Raw genomic sequence first — 19,375 nt, 5'->3', positions numbered from 1 at the left:
ACTTGGAAAAGTGAACGGGAAAACCAAGTGATGTTCTATTTATGTAACAGCTGTTTTGCCAGATAATTTGACAGCTAATTGGAGTCGTATTGCTTATATTCTTAAACCCAGCAAATATCACCTGTTTTAATTGGAGGTCACTGCTGATTAAGCACTAGACTTGGATTTTTTCCCCCTCATTTTTGTGCCTGATAAATGATAGCCTGCCCAAGATCAGAAAAGGTATTCATCATGTCAAATGTTTATAGCAACTGTCTATTATAATTAGAGCAAAAGATTTTCTTTTAGCATTGACTGATTAAGTTGGTAATTAACATAAGATGAAAATTTTGCATGGTTTCTCAAAAAAAAACAAGAAAATAGATACGGGTACACATAAATCAGGTAAGGCTTAATAACACATTTGTTAGAGGCTTTATTGTATTTAGCATAGTAAATGACTAAAGGGATCACATTTCTTTATTTCAAGATGAAACTATCCAGTTATCTATTCCAGAGAAAGCCTTACTAAGAGCTTCCTAATTTCTGTTAATTTTTAGGCATCTTCCCAAGAAATTGCAATTAAGCCCTTACACTTCAAATGCTCACTTAATGATTCAGATAGTATCTTATTGATCAAGATCCTGGGGAGAAAGATATTAGAGTTTCTATTTATTCTCAATTTCCAAAATAATTGTTGCTGCCCAACTCCTTTTATACTATTATTAAATGTTATGACTTCTCACCCTACTTTCTTAATTTTCATTTTGAGACAATTGGTGCCTTTGTTAACAATAACTTCTTTCATCCAAATCATCTCTTTACATCTAGTGTAGTTAATGATCTGCAAATCACAGGGTAATATTTTATCTCATCTTGTCCGTTATTATTCATCTATTACCTAGAGAAACTTCTTGACTTAGCTCCTAAATTTTAGGATACAATCCAGTTTAGAGACCCACAGCCCTCTCTATATATTGCATCACTCCGATACGTTCCTGAACTTGCATTCAGTCATCTTTAATTATGTGAATTTTATATACAAGGAAAATACTTAAAGTAATATTTCCTAATCAAGTTATATTTAAAACTACTCAGTGGGATTCTATTTATTGTAAAGAATATGATGTTTTAAAGCATTTACTGAATTGGAAGATTAAAATTCATATTAAAACATATAATTCAACAATATTCCACTTCTTTCAAATGTTGGGAATTACAAAATAGCTACTTGGAATATATTCCATTCCATTATTAATATGAGTCAGTGTGACAAACAAGGATTTTTTTTTTCTATAACAAACAGTGTCAACCCCTAATGACCCCCTGCCCCTTATATAAGAGACAACCACTGTTCTAATTTCTACTACAGTGATTTGTTTTACTTATCCTTGCACTTCATTTAAAAGAGCTCCTTAAATGCAGTGTTTCCATTTTGTTTCTGGCTTTACTCATTCAATATAATGTTTTTGAGTCTCATCCTATTCCTGAGTACAACAGAAATTAACCTTGTAACAAATCAACATTGTTTCAGAGTCTGTGATTACTTTAACTCAAACCAGAAATGTATGAATGTTCCATTTTTCCCAAATCTTAGCCAGCATTTGATGTTACTACTCTCCTGGGTTTTAGGTTTTCTTATGACCTCTCTGTGGCTTTAACTGGCATTACCCTTATGTTTAAAAGATGCTTACTCCTTGGAAGAAAAGTTATGACCAACCTAAATAGCATATTAAAAAACAGAGACATTACTCTGCCAACAAAGGTCCATCTAGTCAAGGCTATGGTTTTTCCAGTGGTCATGTATGGATGTGAAAGTTGGACGGTGAAGAAAGCTGTGCGCCAAAGAATTGATGCTTTTGAACTGTGGTGTTGGAGAAGACTCTTGAGAGTCCCTTGGACCACAAGGAGGTCCAACAGTTCCATCCTAAAGGAGATCAGTCCTGGGTGTTCATTGGAAAGACTGATGCTAAAGCTGAAACTCCAATACTTTGGCCACCTGATGCAAAGAGTTGACTCATTGGAAAAGACTCTGATGCTGGTAGGGGTTGGGGGCAGGAGGAGAAGGGGACAACAGAGGATGAGATGACTGGATGGCATCACTGACTCGATGGACGTGAGTTTGGGTAAACTCTGGGAGTTGGTGATGGACAGGGAGGCCTGGCGTGTTGCTATTCATGGGGTTGCAAAGAGTCAGACACGACTGAGTGACTGAACTGAACTGAATTGAACCCTTATGATTAATGATTCAAGAATATTTTCTTGTACCATTCACATATCTCCTTTTTTTGAAGGTGTCGATTTAAGTTGTTTGCCCGTTAAGCATGTTTGCCTGATGTTTGTGGGAGCTTTCAAAATATATTTTGGATGTAAGATCTTTGTCAGATTTTATGGCTTATGAATATTTTAGTTTAGTCTGTGGCTTGTTTATTTTAACTATGTCTTTTGTTAAACCAGTGCTTTTATTCTGATGAACTCTAATTGGTTGGTTTTTCTTTTATGGTTAATGTTTTCAGTGTCCTCTGTAAGAAATATTTGCCAACAACAAGTATGAAAACGTCTATAGTTTTGATTTTTGCATTTGGCTCTATTATGATCTGGAATGAATTTTTGTACATGGTTTGATGTCAGGATTGAGATACATTTTCTTCACATTTTATGCAATTATTCTACCACAATTTATTGGAAAATGATTTCTTTCTAAGTTGTGTTGCTTTGGCATATTAGTGAAAATAATTGCTCTTGTAGATCTATTCCTAAACTGCTTTTTTTCCATTTCATGGATCTATTTTATTATCCCTATACCAGTACCAGTCTAGCCCGGCTATGGTAGTCTTGAAATCAGATAATGAAAATCCTTGATCTGTGCTCTTTTTCATTATCGTTTTAGCTAGTTCGGATCCTTTATATTTCCATACATATTTTAGAATTCACTAGTCAATTTCTACCAGGAAAAAAAAAAAATCCTGTTGGGATTTTGATTGAGATGGCACTGTGTCTGTAGCTGAATTTGAAGGAAAATGACTGTTTTAACAGTTTTGAGTCTTCCAGTCCATGAACATGAGAGCTTTCTCCTTTCATTTAGTTTTTTTTTCCCTATATTTTTTCCTTTTCAATGTAGAGCTTTTGTACATCAATTAAGCTTATTCTAATTTTTATGCTATTATAAAATGAATGAAAATTTATCAATTTCCCATTTCATAGTTTGCTGCCAGTAGTAGAAATACAATAGATATTTAAAACATTGACCTTGTATCAGATATACTTACTATTTCTATGACTTTTTTTCTTTCCATAGGTTCCTTTGAATTTTTATGCAAATGGTAATTTTTGTCTATGAATATAGAATTTCACTTCATCTTTTCCCATTTTTATGCCTTTTCTGTATCTCTTTCCTATTGTACAAACTTGGACTATCTGATCAATGTGGAATAGAAGTGGTGGGAACAGATATTTTGCTTTGTTCCTAATCTCAGAAGAAAGTGTTCACTGTTTTATCATTAAATTGATGTTAACTCTAGGTGTTTTGTAGATGTCTTTCAAACTAAGGAAGTTCTGTCTATTCCTGGTTTAAGTAGGTTTTTGTTTTTTTCTTTAATAACGAATAGGTGTTGAATTTTGTCAAAAGCTTTTCTTCCTGCCCGTATTGAAATGATTATATGGTTTTTCTTCCTTTTCTGATAATTTGATGGATTAAGTTGATCTTTTAAGTGCTAAACCTATCTTTCATTCCTGGGATAAATCCCCATTCGGTTGTAATGTATGACCATTTTATGTAATCCTGGATTTGACTTGATAATATTTTCTTAATGAAACTTACTTAAGTCTATATTCTGGAGTAACACTGGTCTCTGACTTTCTTCTATTAAAAATTTTATTATCAGGATATTGCTGGCATCTTTAAATGAGCTGAAAAATGTTTCTTCCTCCTTTCTTTTCTTAAATAACTGTGTAGATTTATGTATCTATAAACTTTTGATGGAATTCACCAGAGACTCCATCTTGGCTTGGACATTTCTTGGTTGGGAGTTTTTAATTACGAATTCAATTTTTAAAGAGAGTTATTCACTATTTTTTTTTCATTTTTTTTATGTTAATTCTGGTAAATTGAATTCTTCAACATATTTACTTCATCTGAGTTGGCAAGCGTTTTCACATAAATGTTCATAATGTTTCTTTATTATCCTTTAAATTTCTGTATGAACTATGGTCATATCCTCTCTGAATTCTTAATTGGCAATTTGTGTTTTTAATTTTCTTTCTTGATCATTTTTGCTAAGGTTCACTACTTTTATTAGTCTTTTCATAGTACTAACTTTTGAATTGCCTTTTTATCCTGCATTTTTTATCTGTTTCTAATTTGAATTTTGGTCTTATTTTTCACTATTTCTTTTCTTCTTTCTTCAGTTTTAATTTGATCTTCTTTTTTAAGATACTTAAAGCAGTAACATAGATTATTAAATTTAAAATGTTCTTCTTTCCCAAGTATTTTTATTACTACAAATTTTCCTTGAATCACTGTTTTAGTTGCATTTCTCAAATTTTCATTCACATTCTCATTGTAATGTACTTGAAAATATTTTCTAGTTTACCTGAAAATAAATTATGATTTATTCTTTTACATTGAATTATTTAGAAGTGTAGGCATATACTGCTGTAATTCCAGATACATGAGAATTTTTCTAAATCTCTTATTCTTATTGATTTCTAATTTAATTCCACTGTCATTAGAGACATATTTTGTGAGATTTCTATTTTTTGAAATTTATTGAGACATTTTATTTTTTCATCCAGCATCAGCAGATCTATTTTGGTGAATGTTCCAAATGCTTTGGAAAAAAATGTATACTGTGAAATTATTGGATGTGGTATTATACAAATATTAATTTATTCAATTTGGTTAATCATGTCATTGAAACTTTCTATATCCTAACAATTTTTTATCTACGAATTTTACAAAACACTGAAAGAGACGTGTTAAAAGTCTCAAGCTGTACGTGGTTGTGTCACATTCATTTGTTCTGTCAATATTTGCATTATGTATTTTTCAATTTCTGTTATTAGGTAGGTACATACACATATACCTCTATTAGAGTTAACATAAATTCCTAATGAAATAACCACTTTATCATTGTGAGATGTTCCTCTTTTAATCTAGCAAGAATCCTTGTCTTCATATCTGCCTTGTCTGATGTTAACAGCATCACATGACCCAACTTTCACCTTTTGTTTTCATTGTATATCATTTTATAGTCTTCTGCTTTCAGTATGCCTGTATTTCATGATGAAGGTGAATTTCTTGAGACAGTGTATATTTAGTTATTCAATTTTTTCCCGTCTTCCTTACAATCAGAATTTTTAGCTCATTGCATTTAATAGGATTAATATTGCAGTTGAAGTCTGTAAGTTTGATATTTATTGGATTTGATTTGATTCCTCTATTTTCCCTTTCCTGCTTTGTTTTGGGGTTCATCAAATTTGGTTTCAATATACATGCTAATTCTTCCATTCAGTCTCTTTCAATTCAGTTCAGTTCATTTCAGTCGCTCAGTGGTCCGACTCTTTGCGACCCCATGAATTGCAGCACGCCAGGCCTCCCTGTCCATCACCAACTCCCAGAGTTTGCCCAAACTCATGTCCGTCGAGTCAGTGATGCCATCCAGCCATCTCATCCTCTGTCGTCCCCTTCTCCTCCTGCCCCCAATCCCTCCCAGCATCAGAGTCTTTTCCAATGAGTCAACTCTTCACATGAGGTGGGCAAAGTACTGGAGTTTTAGCCTTAACCTCAGTCCTTCCAATGAACACCCAGGACTGATCTTTAGAATGGACTGGTTGGATCTCCTTGCAATCCAAGGGACTCTCAAGAGTCTTCTCCAACACCATAGTTCAAAAGCATCAATTCTTCAGCACTCAGCCTTCTTCACAGTCCAACTCTCACATCCATACATGACCACAGGAAAAACCATAGCCTTGACTAGATGGATGTTTGTTGGCAAAGTAATGTCTCTGCTTTTGAATATGCTGTCTAGGTTGGTCATAACTTTCCCTCCAAGGAGTAAGCGTCTTTTAATTTCATGGCTGCAGTGACCATCTGCAGTGATTTTGGAGTCCAGAAAAATAAAGTATGATACTGTTTCCACTGTTTCCCCATCTATTTCCCATGAAATGATGGGACCAGATGCCATGATCTTCGTTTTCTGCATGTTGAGCTTTAAGCCAACTTTTTCACTCTCCTCTTTCACTTTCATCAAGAGGCTTTTGAGTTCCTCTTCACTTTCTGCCATAAAGGCGGTGTCATCTGCATATCTGAGGTTATTGATATTTCTCCTGGCAATCTTGATTCCAGGTTGTGCTTCTTCCAGCCCAGCGTTTCTCATGATGTACTCTGCATAGAAGTTAAATAAGCAGGGTGACAATATACAGCCTTGATGTACTCCTTTTCCTATTTGGAACCAGTCTGTTGTTCCATGTCCAGTTCTAACTATTGCTTCCTGACCTGCATATAGGTTTCCTAATGTAATGGTTACAGTATGAATTCTTATCACAATTTACTATGTGTCCCATAATATTTTAAAACCATATATGAGTATAAATTATATTTGTTCCCTCTTTCCTGTGCTAATTTTATCATACATTTTAATTCTATATTAAGACACTGAAATATGATAGTATTATGTTTCTTTAAACAGTCACAAAAAAAGAAAACTGAGTATATTAGTTTGCCACTATTGCTGTAACAAAGTACTTGCTGAGTGGATCATGTGTGTGCTAAGTCTCTTCAGTCATGGCAGACTCTGCGCAACCTATGAACTGAAGCCCACCAGGCTTCTCTGTCCATGGAATTCTCCAGACAAGAATACTGGAGTGGGTTGCCATGCATTCCTCCAGGAGATCTTCCCAACCCAGGGATTAAACCTGCATATCTTATGTCTCCTCCATTGGCAGACAGGGTCTTTAAGGTGGGTTCTTTACCACTAGTGCCACCTAAGAAGCCCACTGAGTGGCTTAATAAATGGAAATTTATTTTCTCACAGTTCTAGAGATCTGAAGTCCCAGACCAAGATGTCAGCAAGTTATGCCCCCTCTGTAGTAGATGCTAAAGAAAGCTCTGATCTGGGCTTGTCTCCTAACTTCTCATGATTCCTTGGCTTCTGACAGCATAACTCCAGTTTTCATATAGCATTCTTCCTGTATACATGTCTCTGTGTCCAAATATCCCCTTTTTTATAAGGACATTGAGCATACTCAATTAGGATCCACCAGATGATCTCATCCTAACATGACGGCATCGGCACAGAAACTGTTTCCAAATAAGGTCACATCCACAGATCCTGAGGATTAGGACTTGACCGTATGAATTTTGGAGAAGAAAATGGCAACCCACTTCAATATTCTTGCTCGGAGAATCCCCATGGACAGAGGAGCCTGGTGGGCTACAGTTCATGGGGTCACGAAGAGTCAGACACAATCGAGTGACTGAATGAACATATGAATTTTGGGAGACACAATTCAACCCATAATACTAAGAAAAGGGCGGGAGGAGTTTATATATATCCCTGTATATTTACAATTTCCCATGTTATTCATTCCTTCCCATAGATCAAGTTTCCATCTGGTATCATTTCCCTTCAGCCTGAAGATATTTTTGTAGCATTTCTGGCACTGTAGGTTTGCTAGTGACAAATTTTCTCAGCTTTTATTTATCTGAAAATCTTTACTTAAGGTCTATTTAAAGGATATTTTATACTGGACACAGAACTTTGGCTTGATAAATTTTTTTCCCCATCACTTTGAAAGTGCCACTTAATTGTCTCCTGGGCTCCATTGTTTCTGATGGGAAATAAGCCATCATTCGTATTGTTATTCTTTCATATCAAGATGTCAGCTTAACACTTTTTTATATCTCAAGCCATGTAATTCTTTGCTGTGAGGACTTTCCTGTGCATCATAGCATGTTTGGCAGCACCTTTGGCTTCTACCAACTAGTTGCCTCTGGCACCCCACACCTACCTCCACTGTGAAAATCAAAAGTGTCTCCAATTGTCTCAGATATTCTGTTCAGATTTATCATTGCTAATGGTGGGAGAGCCTGGATATTTCCAGTTATTCCCTTGGCCACATGTGGAAGATTTTCTGATTTGCCATAATGTTTAATGACAGCAAAATAATTGCAATGAATCTATGTTTTCATTTTTGGTATTAATAGAATTGAAGGACATGCCATCATCTTCAAGCTAGATAAATAAAATATACCCCAGTCTCTTATGAAGTGAACACATCCCTGGTTTCTCTAGCATAGTGCCAGTTAATACCTATTATTGATAGCTTCTCATTTCACCTTCAAAAACCTTCTAGTTTTTACACATCATCATAAGTCAACTACATGTCCATTAAAAAAAATAAAAAATTCTAGTTTTGGAAATAATTTGCCTGGCTGCCCTATTTATACATATTAATAATAATGATTTTTGGTGGGAGAATCCTATATAATCCAATGTAATCATTACATGATAATTTTTAGCATTAATTTTGCACTTTCCAAACTCAATATCTTTATTTCTTTTCAGTAATAACATTTAATTATGTTATTTTATTATGTTATTATGTAAGTCTGCATACAACCAACCTCTACGTTTGCTAGTGCTTTGAAATAAGTTTGAATGGGGTCATAATGTGATTTAAGAAATGAGCTGCATAACATAGACTAGACTTTCATTAGGATATTTCTCATATAGGAAAAAATTATCCTATTTATTCACAGATTGCTCTTTGCTTAAAAGATTTTTCTTTTTAATTGTCAAAAACAGCAAATTGCTCTCATGGTTGGTTGAATTAACTCCATGGACTCTGCGACCAGAGTCCTGGCTTGCTACAAGTGTGGTGATGGACAGAGGCACTGATGTATGATTTGGAGGAGGAGTTAAGACATGTTCTTAGGTCTTGAAGCTCTCTTAGTTCCTCTGACAGCCATGCACATTTTAGCTATCATGACCTTCCAAAAAACACCCTTTAGAAAAAACTATTTATTCAGATAAAAATGTCCTAAATTTCCTTACATTTGGAAAAGCATGAGTTCCCTAAGGAAAACAGTATTTGAGAGTATATGATATATCTCTGGCCATCAATATGACACTGCTAATTTAAGGGCATTGTGTTCTCTGAATATTATTTCAGGACATGTAGTCAATGCCTTGGTTATTTAGTAAACATAATGTAAGGCAGATCCACTTGTTTATTATTTATTTCCTTTGAATGTACACCTAGTTAATGCAAACTGACAACTTGAATAGTTACTCAGTTATTTTTCAATCACCCAGTGGTATATCCTGTTGAAGACAGTAATGTGTTGAACTTTCAAGTCTTATGCAAATACATTGTATTTCCATCTATCTCCTGTTCAACAATTTATTATTTTTAGGTTTTCATACTGAAAATTATTCATAACCTACTTAATGTCAGACTTGAACCTACAATGAAATACAGAGAACACCTTTCATTAAGTAGAAGGTTTTCTTTTATGATAGTCCTTACAGAAGATTCAAATTGTTAGTCAGAGGTACTAATTTTGAGAGAATAGCAGCTTGGGGGCTGTAATACGTTTCTTCTGTTTTAAAACATCCCAAAGAATGCTGTCAGCTCTAAGTTTCTATACCTAGTATCTTCTAAATCAGATCAGACCATTTTTATATAACAGTCGCAAATGTGGAGTTTGTTTTTTTTTTTTTTTTGAATGTTAAATCTGCTTCTATTTTTCAATCAATTTAAAATGTGTAGAAAAAAAGTGTTCTGATTGTATATTATCCAATTTTCATCAGCTGCCGGAAGGAAATGCTGTGAAAATCTGTGATTTAAAACCCTTAAAACTTCTGCTTGAAATGCATGTTTTGTTAACAACATTAGAGATGCAAAGTATCTTAAACAGAATTTTGATGTCTTTATTAATAGCATTTAAAAGTTTTAGGATTTCAGATATTCCTAGATTTGATTCTCCTTGATTTACAAGGACATGTATTTTGACCTTTCTATTTCTCCTTTTGGAAATCATTGGAATTGTGAAGGAAAATGATAACAGAAAGAAAAAGAATGGCATTATTTGAAAGACTACTATCCTTTCTAAGATTTAATGGAAAAACATATTTTACATAGGCTATATCAGTCAGTTCAGTTCAGTCGCTCACTCGTGTCCGACTCTTAGTGACCCCATGAATCGCATCATGCCAGGTCTCCCTGTCCATCACCAACTCCCAGAGTTTACCCAAACTCATGTCCGTCGAGTCAGTGATGCCATCCAGCCATCTCATCCTCTGTCGTCCCCTTCTCCTCCTGCCCTCAATCCCTCCCAGCCTCAGAGTCTTTTCCAATGAGTCAACTCTTCACATGAGGTGCCCAAAGAACTGGAGTTTCAGCTTTAACATCATTCCTTCCAAAGAACACCCAGGGCTGATCTCCTTTAGAATGGACTGGTTGGATCTCCTTGCAATCCAAGGGACTCTCAAGAGTCTTCTCCAACACCATTGTTCAAAAGCATCAATTCTTCAGCGCTCAGCTTTCTTCACAGTCCAACTCTCACATCCATACATGACCACTGGAAAAAGCATAGTCTTAACTAGACAGACCTCTGTTGGCAAAGTAAAGTCTCTGCTTTTCAATACGCTATCTAGATTGGTCATAACTTTCCTTCCAATGAGTAAGCGTCTTTTAATTTCATGGCTGCAGTCACCATCTGCAGTGATTTTGGAGCCCCAAAAAAATAAAGTCTGACACTGTTTCCACTGTTTCCCCATCTATTTCCCATGAAGTGATGGGACCAGATGCCATGATCTTCATTTTCTGAATGTTGAGCTTTAAGCCAACTTTTTCACTCTCCACTTTCACTTTCATCAAGAGGCGTTTTAGTTCCTCTTCACTTTCTGCCATAAGGGTGGTGTCATCTGCATATCTGAGATTATTGATATTTTCCGGCAATCTACATAGGATATATAAATGACCATAAATAACAATAAATACTCAAAACCCATTGTGTATAAATCACTTGCCTGTGAGCTGCATGAAATACAAAGATCTGGTCTTCCATGAGCTTGTAATCTAGATAAATAAGTAAAAATAAAGCATACCAGAGGAGTAGTAGACTTAAGTGGTATAGGGATTTAGAAGAGTATAAATTGTTTTTCCTTCCTCTAAGACATCATGGCTGAAGTGGGATTTGAGTTAAAGAATGGAAGTAATGCCTAATAGTAATTCATGATGAAAATATTATTGAATGCTAACAGATTTAAATACAACATGTTTTTATTAAACCTCAGCAACTTATATTGAATATGAAAAAATAGTGAAAATATGATATCAGCTAGTCAGAAGAGATGATTTTTTTAAATAGATTTCTTTGGTTTCAAGCTTATTGATAAAAACAGAAGTTCTGAAACTTTGTGTTAATTTGTATTTTATTTAGTTTTTCATTTTTGCTTTTGCCTGGGCTTCCCTGGTGGCTCAGAAGTAATCTGCCTGCAATGCAGGAGCCACAGGAAGACACGGTTCGATCCCTGGGTTGGAAAGATCCCCTGGAGAAGAGCATGGCAACCCACTCCAGGATACTTGCCTGGAGAATTCCGTGGACAGAGGAGCCTGGCAGGCTAGTCCATGGGTCGGCAAAGATTTGGACACAACTGCAGCACCTTAGCATGCACATCAGTCAGTGTTTATGTTCACCTGAAAGTAAGAAATTGCCCAAAAAATGTGAGATACACACACACACACACACACACACACACAGAGAGAGAGAGAAAGATATTTTCTCACTTAAAACAAGCCAAAGATTATGACAACTCCATAATAGTCATTAGGGGTTTTCCTCATCATTCACTATTCCACCCCTGTGGTGTTCAATCAGGTCCAATAGAGCTGCTGGAGTTTCAACCATCACTTCCCTCTTCCAGGCCAAAGAGTGGAAAGGATTAAAAAATGCCAACCCTTCCTTTAAAGAGAATTCAAGGAAGCATCACACTTCACTTTGCTTATATATCAGTGGCCAAAATGTAGTCAAATAAGCAAATCTACCGTAAAGAATTTAGGAAATGCAGTTAACATGACTTCCTAGACTACAGTTAGGGACTTTTTTTGGTTTTGTTATGTGATTGTTATAGAGAGGAAGGAGACATCAAAGACTAGGATAGGCTAATATCAGTTTCTGTCATTCCTACTAAACATTTTTTCATGTCCATGGTGCAAAATTGTGATATTACTAAGTTGAAATGAGCCTAACATCACTTCCTTACATAAGGGATATCATTTACTGGGCTGATATTCTAGGCACCCCCAGTGCTGGTTGCCAATTACATGAAGATCATGAAAAACTTCATCAAAAATGTCTAAACCTAGAATGAAAGTGATGAATCTCTGGCTGTGTGGTTAATATTTGCAAGCATGTGTGTGTGTCATCATATTGAATGGATGGATGGATAGATGGATGGGGATGTATACACGTAACAGGTTGTGTCATTAGACTGACAGAAAACTAAAAGGAGGAAAGAAACTGATGAGGCTGGAGAGATATGGGGAGAAGAGGAGAGGAGCAAAACTAAACTAATGAATTGAAGAGAATTCTTAGACATATTCTAAGGATAGTCTGGGCTTTCCTGGTGGCTCTGCGATAAAGAATCTACCTGCCAGTGCAGGAGATGTGGGTTCAATCAATGGGTCAGGAAGATCCCCTGGAGAAGGAAATGGCTACCCACTCTAGTATTCTTGCCTAGAGAATTCCATGGACAGAGGAGCCTAGCAAACTACAGTCTATAGGGTTGCAGAGAGTCAGACACAACTTAGTGACTAAATAGCAACAAGGATAGTCTAGTCTAACCAAAATATACATCTGTCTGTATTGACCCATTCTGTGGGTCATCTTCTTTGTGCTTCAGGACTTTCTGCTCTGGAATACTGTTTTAAGATCCTTATTTTTATTTGCAGATGATTCTTTATTTCCACATTTATAAATGTGGGGAGTGTACTTCAATTATAGTCCTGAGGAAGCTTTTTTCTTCTATGTCAATATCCTGATGTATTTCTTATGAGAGAGTAGCTCTATCCACATGTCTCTTCTGAGTGCTTCCTCCTCTGAGTCTGCCTTCTAAGTCACCTCCAGTGTTGCCTCTGTCATCTGCAGGCCATCTTTCCCATCGGGTGGAAGTTTACTGCCTTAGCACAGTTAAGAGTCAGCTTCTCACATAATCTTAGATGAAAATAGGACAGGTGTATTGGGAAGCTTTGTGATACTGTGTATCAGATCAGATCAGATCAGTCGCTCAGTCATGTCCGACTCTTTGCGACCCCATGAATCGCAGCACGCCAGGCCTCCCTGTCCATCACCAACTCCCGGAGTTCACTCAGACTCACATCCAGCGAGTCAGTGATGCTATCCAGCCATCTCATCCTCTGTCGTCCCCTTCTCCTCCTGCCCCCAATCCCTCCCAGCATCAGAGTCTTTTCCAATGAGTCAACTCTTCACATGAGGTGGCCAAAGTACTGGAGTTTCAGCTTTAGCATCAGTCCTTCCAAAGAAATCCCAGGGCTGATCTCCTTCAGAATGGACTGGTTGGATCTCCTTGCAGTCCAAGGGACTCTCAAGAGTCTTCTCCAACACCACAGTTCAAAAGCATCAATTCTTCGGTGCTCAGCCTTCTTCACAGTCCAACTCTCACATCTATACATGACCACAGAAAAACCATAGACTTGACTAGACGGACCTTTGTTGGCAAAGTAATGTCTCTGCTTTTGAATATGCTATTGAGGTTGGTCATAACTTTCCTTCCAAGGAGTAAGTGTCTTTTAATTTCATGGCCGCAGTCACCATCTATAGTGATTTTGGAGTCCAGAAAAATAAAGTCTGACACTGTTTCCACTGTTTCCCCATCTATTTCCCATGAAGTGATGGGACCGGATGCCATGATCTTCGTTTTCTGCATGTTGAGCTTTAAGCCAACTTTTTCACTCTCCTATATCACTTTCAGCAAGAGGCTTTTTAGTTCCTCTTCACTTTCTGCCATAAGGGTGGTGTCATTTGCATATCTGAGGTTATTGATATTTCTCCCGGCAGTCTTGATTCCAGCTTGTGTTTCTTCCATCCAGCATTTCTCATGATGTACTCTGCATATAAGTTAAATAAACCGGGTGACAATATACAGCTGTGACGTACTCCTTTTCCTATTTGGAACCAGTCTGTTGTTCCATGTCCAGTTCTAACTGTTGCTTCCTGACCTGCATACAGATTTCTCAAGAGGCAGGTCAGGTGGTCTGGTATTCCCATCTCTTGAAGAATTTTCCACAGTTTATTGTGATCCACACAGTCAAAGGCTTTGGCATAGTCAATAAAGCAGAAATAGATGTTTTTCTGGAACTCTCTTGCTTTTTCCATGATCCAGCGGATGTTGGCAATTTGATCTCTGGTTCCTCTGCCTTTTCTAAAACCAGCTTGAACATCAGGAAGTTCACGGTTCACATATTGCTGAAGCCTGGCTTGGAGAATTTTGAGCATTACTTTACTAGCGTGTGAGATGAGTGCAATTGTGCAGTAGTTTGAGCATTCTTTGGCATTGCCTTTCTTTGGGATTGGAATGAAAACTGACCTTTTCCAGTCCTGTGGCCACTGATGAGTTTTCCAAATGTGCTGGCATATTGAGTGCAGCACTTTCACAGCATCATCTTTCAGGATTTGGAATAGCTCAACTGGAATTCCATCACCTCCACTAGCCTTGTTCCTAGTAATGCTTTCTAAGGCCCACTTGACTTCACATTCCAGGATGTCTGGCTCTAGGTCAGTGATCACACCATCGTGATTATCTGGGTCGTGAAGATCTTTTTGTACAGTTCTTCTGTGTATTCTTGCCATCTCTTCTTAATATCTTCTGCTTCTGTTAGGTCCATACCATTTCTGTCCTTTATCGAGCCCATCTTTGCATGAAATTTTCCTTTGGTATCTCTGATTTTCTTGAAGAGATCTCTAGTCTTTCCCATTCTGTTGTTTTCCTCTATTTCTTTGCATTGATCACTGAAGAAGGCTTTCTTATCTCTTCTTGCTATTCTTTGGAACTCTGCATTCAGATGCTTATATCTTTCCTTTTCTCCTTTGCTTTTCACTTCTCTTCTTTTCACAGCTATTTGTAAGGCCTCCCCAGGCAGCCATTTTGCTTTTTTGCATTTCTTTTCCATGGGGATGGTCTTGATCCCTGTCTCCTGTACAATGTCACAAACCTCATTCCATAGTTCATTAGGCACTCAATCAGATCTAGGCCCTTAAATCTATTTCTCACTTCCACTGTAAAATCATAAGGGATTTGATTTAGGTCATACCTGAATGGTCTAGTGGTTTTCCCTACTTTCTTCAATTTAAGTCTGAATTTGGCTATAAGGAGTTCATGGTCTGAGCCACAGTCTGCTCCCGGTCTTGTTTTTGCTGACTGTATAGAGCTTCTCCATCTTTGGCTGCAAAGAATATAATCAATCTGATTTCGGTGTTGACCATCTGGTGATGTCCATGTATAGAGTCTTCTCTTGTGTTGTTGGAAGAGAGTGTTTGTTATGACCAGTGCATGTTCTTGGCAAAACTCTATTAGTCTTTGCCCTGCTTCATTCTGTATTCCAAGGCCAAATTTGCCTGTTACTCCAGGTGTTTCTTGACTTCCTACTTTTGCATTCCAGTCCCCTATAATGAAAAGGACATCTTTTTTGGGTGTTAGTTCTAAAAGGTCTTGTAGGTCTTCATAGAACCATTCAACTTTAGCTTCTTCAGCATTACTGGTTGGGGCATAGACTTGGATTACTGTGATATTGAATGGTTTGCCTTGGAAACGAACAGAGATCATTCTGTCGTTTTTGAGATTGCATCCAAGTACTGCATTTTGGACTCTTTTGTTGACCATGATGGCTACTCCATTTCTTCTGAGGGATTCCTGCCTGCAGTAGTAGATATAATGGTCATCTGTATTAAATTCACCCATTCCAGTCCATTTCAGTTCGCTGATTCCCAGAATGTTGACATTCACTCTTGCCATCTCTTGTTTGACCACTTCCAATTTGCCTTGATTCATGGACCTGACATTCCAGGTTCCTATGCAATATTGCTCTTTACAGTATCAGACCTTGCTTCTATCACCAGTCACATCCACAGCTGAGTATTCTTTTTGCTTTGGCTCCATCCCTTCATTCCTTTTGGAGTTATTTCTCCACTGATCTCCAGTAGCATATTGGGCACCTACTGACCTGGGGAGTTCCTCTTTCAGTATCCTATCATTTTGCCTTTTCATACTGTTCATGGGGTTCTCAAGGCAAGAATACTGAAGTGGTTTGCCATTCCCTTTTGCAGTGAACCACATTCTGTCAGATCTCTCCACCATGACCTGCGCATCTTGGGTTGCCCCATGGGCATGGCTTAGTTTCATTGAGTTAGACAAGGCTGTGGTCCTAGTGTGATTAGATTGACTAGTTTTCTGTGAGTATGGTTTCAGTGCGTTTGCCCTCTGATGCTCTCTTGCAATATCTACCGTCTTGGAATGTAAATTCCCCATTTCTCCCAGCAATAAGACAGTCTTCTAGAAATTAGGTAGAATCAAAGGAAGGTAGAGCAGTAGTAAAGAAAATCTGCTGCCAACTTAGAAAACAAGATGCTGAATGACCGAAACAGTTTGTAATCTGTTCTCATGGGAACACATTTATAATAATATCTGCAGTACCATTTACACTTGTGAAGACATTATTTTTAAATTTCAGTGTATAGAAATAACAATAGTTAAGAAGACACACTTTGATTTTTCTTTAAAATATCTATGCTCATCTATAGGGATTCCCAGGTGGCTGGGTGGTAAAGAATCTGCCTGCAAATGCAGAAGATGTGGATTTGATCCCTGGGTCAGGAAGATCCCCTGGAGGAGGAAATGGCAACCCACTCCAGTATTCTTGCCTGGGAAATCCCATGGACAGAGGAGCCTTGTGGGAAAAGAGTCAGACTTGACTTACCAAGTAAACAACAACAACATGCTCATTTAATTCATTTGGCATCAGAGATCACTGTGTAGAAACTCAGATGTGATTCTGGTGATATTTAGCAGAGGCCTTTTAGTTTTAATCCCTCTTATAAAATTAGTAGACTCACTTGTGGCACTTGGTTGATTGCACATTCCAAAGTAATCTGTCAATTATCGGCACCTGCAACGTGTCTTCATGCACATTCTAAAGTTAAGGGGAAAAAATATGTTTTGTTTTTTTTTTCATGTTCAGATTGGATTTTAAAAATAAAATAGGTCAACTGCTTTTTAATGTGTCTAAGTTAATTTTTCAAATTCAACTCTAGCATAGTCAATGGGGAGGGGATAAATAGGATGGGATTTTCATTTGCATTGCCCTTCCTCTTCTCTGAAATAATTTATTATAATTTTCATGAGACTTGATAATATTATTCATTCACTTCATAATTGAAACGTTAAACGTTGCCTCCTGTTGATTCCTGACCTATACCAGCCAAAGGCACCTTCCTCTCCTGCTCTCCTTTCCAACAAAGGAAGTTAGCAAGTTTGATATGCAAGTGTAACCTACACTGATGATTCTGGACTTATTTGTTTATAAAATGGAGGTGAAGTTCCTGGCTTCTTAGAAATAGGTGGTAGATCGATTGAAATGATTTAAAATTTCAAATTTCACACAAATAATAAAAATTGTTACTGAAAATGTGTATACAAACAACAAAAGATACTGGATAATTAAAATGTCATAATTTTATCAGTAAAATTTATCATTCTGATAGGCATGAAAAATTATTTAAAAATAAAAAGACAACTTCCCGTATTCAAGTTTAATATCCAATTTATAATAAGGAGTGAAAAAGGAAGGGGAAAAAGGAATGATACAAGGTCATTGAATGTCAGGGACATCGTCAGCAACTAGATCAGTGCCTGGCACTTAGTAGATGCTAAGTAAAAATGTATTTAGGGAAGAGAAGGGAAGTCGCTCAGTCGTGTCTGACCCTTTGCGACCCCATGGACTGTAGCCCACCAGGCTCCTCCATCCATGGGATTCTCCAGGCAAGAGTACTGGAGTGGGTTGCCATTTCCTTCTCCAGGAAAAATGTATTTAGTGAGATCTAATTCTAGACTTTGAAAGCAGATTATGGAAAAAAAAAATTTCTCTTGCTTTAGTAAAATTTCATATAAACTCAGAAAAGAGTTCTAGTTTGCCAGGTAAAATGATAAGCTCTGTATTTTTGGACAAAATCAGTAAAATCTATAAAGCATTGTGTACATCTCCTACTATGGACAAATTCCAGTGCCAGCCTAAATGAGATTATAAAAACTAGAGTCAGGTCAATACGTCAGTCCCTAAAATATGAGACATATTTTATTTCATCTTATCATTCTGTTGTTTTATTCAGGCTAAGTTGGGTTGTAATGAGAATAACTCATTGAGCTGAAGTGAAAAGTGAAAGCCACTCAGCTGAGTCCAGCTCTTTGGGAACCCGTGGACTGTAGCCTGCCAGGTTCCTCTGTCCATGGAATTCTCCAGACCAGAACACTGGAGTGGGTAGCCATTCCCTTCTCCAGGGGATCTTCCCAACCCAGAGATCAAACCCAGATTTCCTGCATTGCAGGCAGATTCTTTACCATCTGAGCCACCAGGGAAGCCCAAGAATACTGGAGTGGATAGCCTATCCCTTCTCCAGGGGATCTTCCCAACTCAGAAATCCAACCAGCGTCTCCTGCATTGCAGGTGGATTCTTTACAGCTGAGCTACCAGGGAACTAGCACATGATAAAAATCACCTTGAACTAGAAGTTAGGATTCTAGGGGAAATCCTATGTGTGTAAATTCTCATCCATACTCTTCCAGTTTAGGAACAATCTGACTACTTCTGCTCCATATTTCCAGAAGGAGCTATTTCCTGACCACTGCTTTAAAAAGGTAGCACAATTTAGAATATTGTTTTGGGAAATGAAAGCTAAAAACTCAATCATAGAGGCAGGTATAATGATCCAATTGGTTATGTTATTTCTCAAAAGCTTTCCAACTTGGACATCAGTAAGATCAAGGAGACTTAGTGGAAGTAATTAACAGAGGAAAGTTAAGGGAAAGGGGTATTTTAACAGACTAAGTTTAAATACATTAGTTCAGAAGGCAGTCAAGAGGGACACAAATAAATATATCATTCCAGGGAAAAGTAAGATTGGAAACCAGAAAAAGAGGGCAATATTATTGATTACATACAATGTATGAAGCATCATTCTAGGTCCTGAATATATCCACTTGGTCTTAAATTTTTACTTCTCTTATTAGCATTAGTAGCACATACTAAGATGGCCCCAAGTCAATGAAACAGAACAAAACTGTGTATCCTGGAAACTCTTAGAGCTACAGTCCAGACA

The 19,375-nt window shown here is 37.1% G+C and overlaps 1 protein-coding gene across 1 annotated transcript in view; it reads left to right on the top strand.

Moving 5' to 3' along the window:
* TENM3 (teneurin transmembrane protein 3) overlaps positions 1–19,375 on the top strand; it is a 1,064,917-nt gene that overhangs the window by 183,291 nt on the left and 862,251 nt on the right. The gene's annotated exons all lie outside the window — the stretch shown is intronic.

The sequence above is a fragment of the Bubalus bubalis genome, chromosome 1, assembly GCF_019923935.1.
Source record: "Bubalus bubalis isolate 160015118507 breed Murrah chromosome 1, NDDB_SH_1, whole genome shotgun sequence".
Lineage (NCBI taxonomy): Eukaryota > Metazoa > Chordata > Mammalia > Artiodactyla > Bovidae > Bubalus > Bubalus bubalis.
The sequence above is the reverse complement of the archived record's forward strand: the minus strand, read 5'-3'. Positions and strand labels throughout refer to the sequence as shown.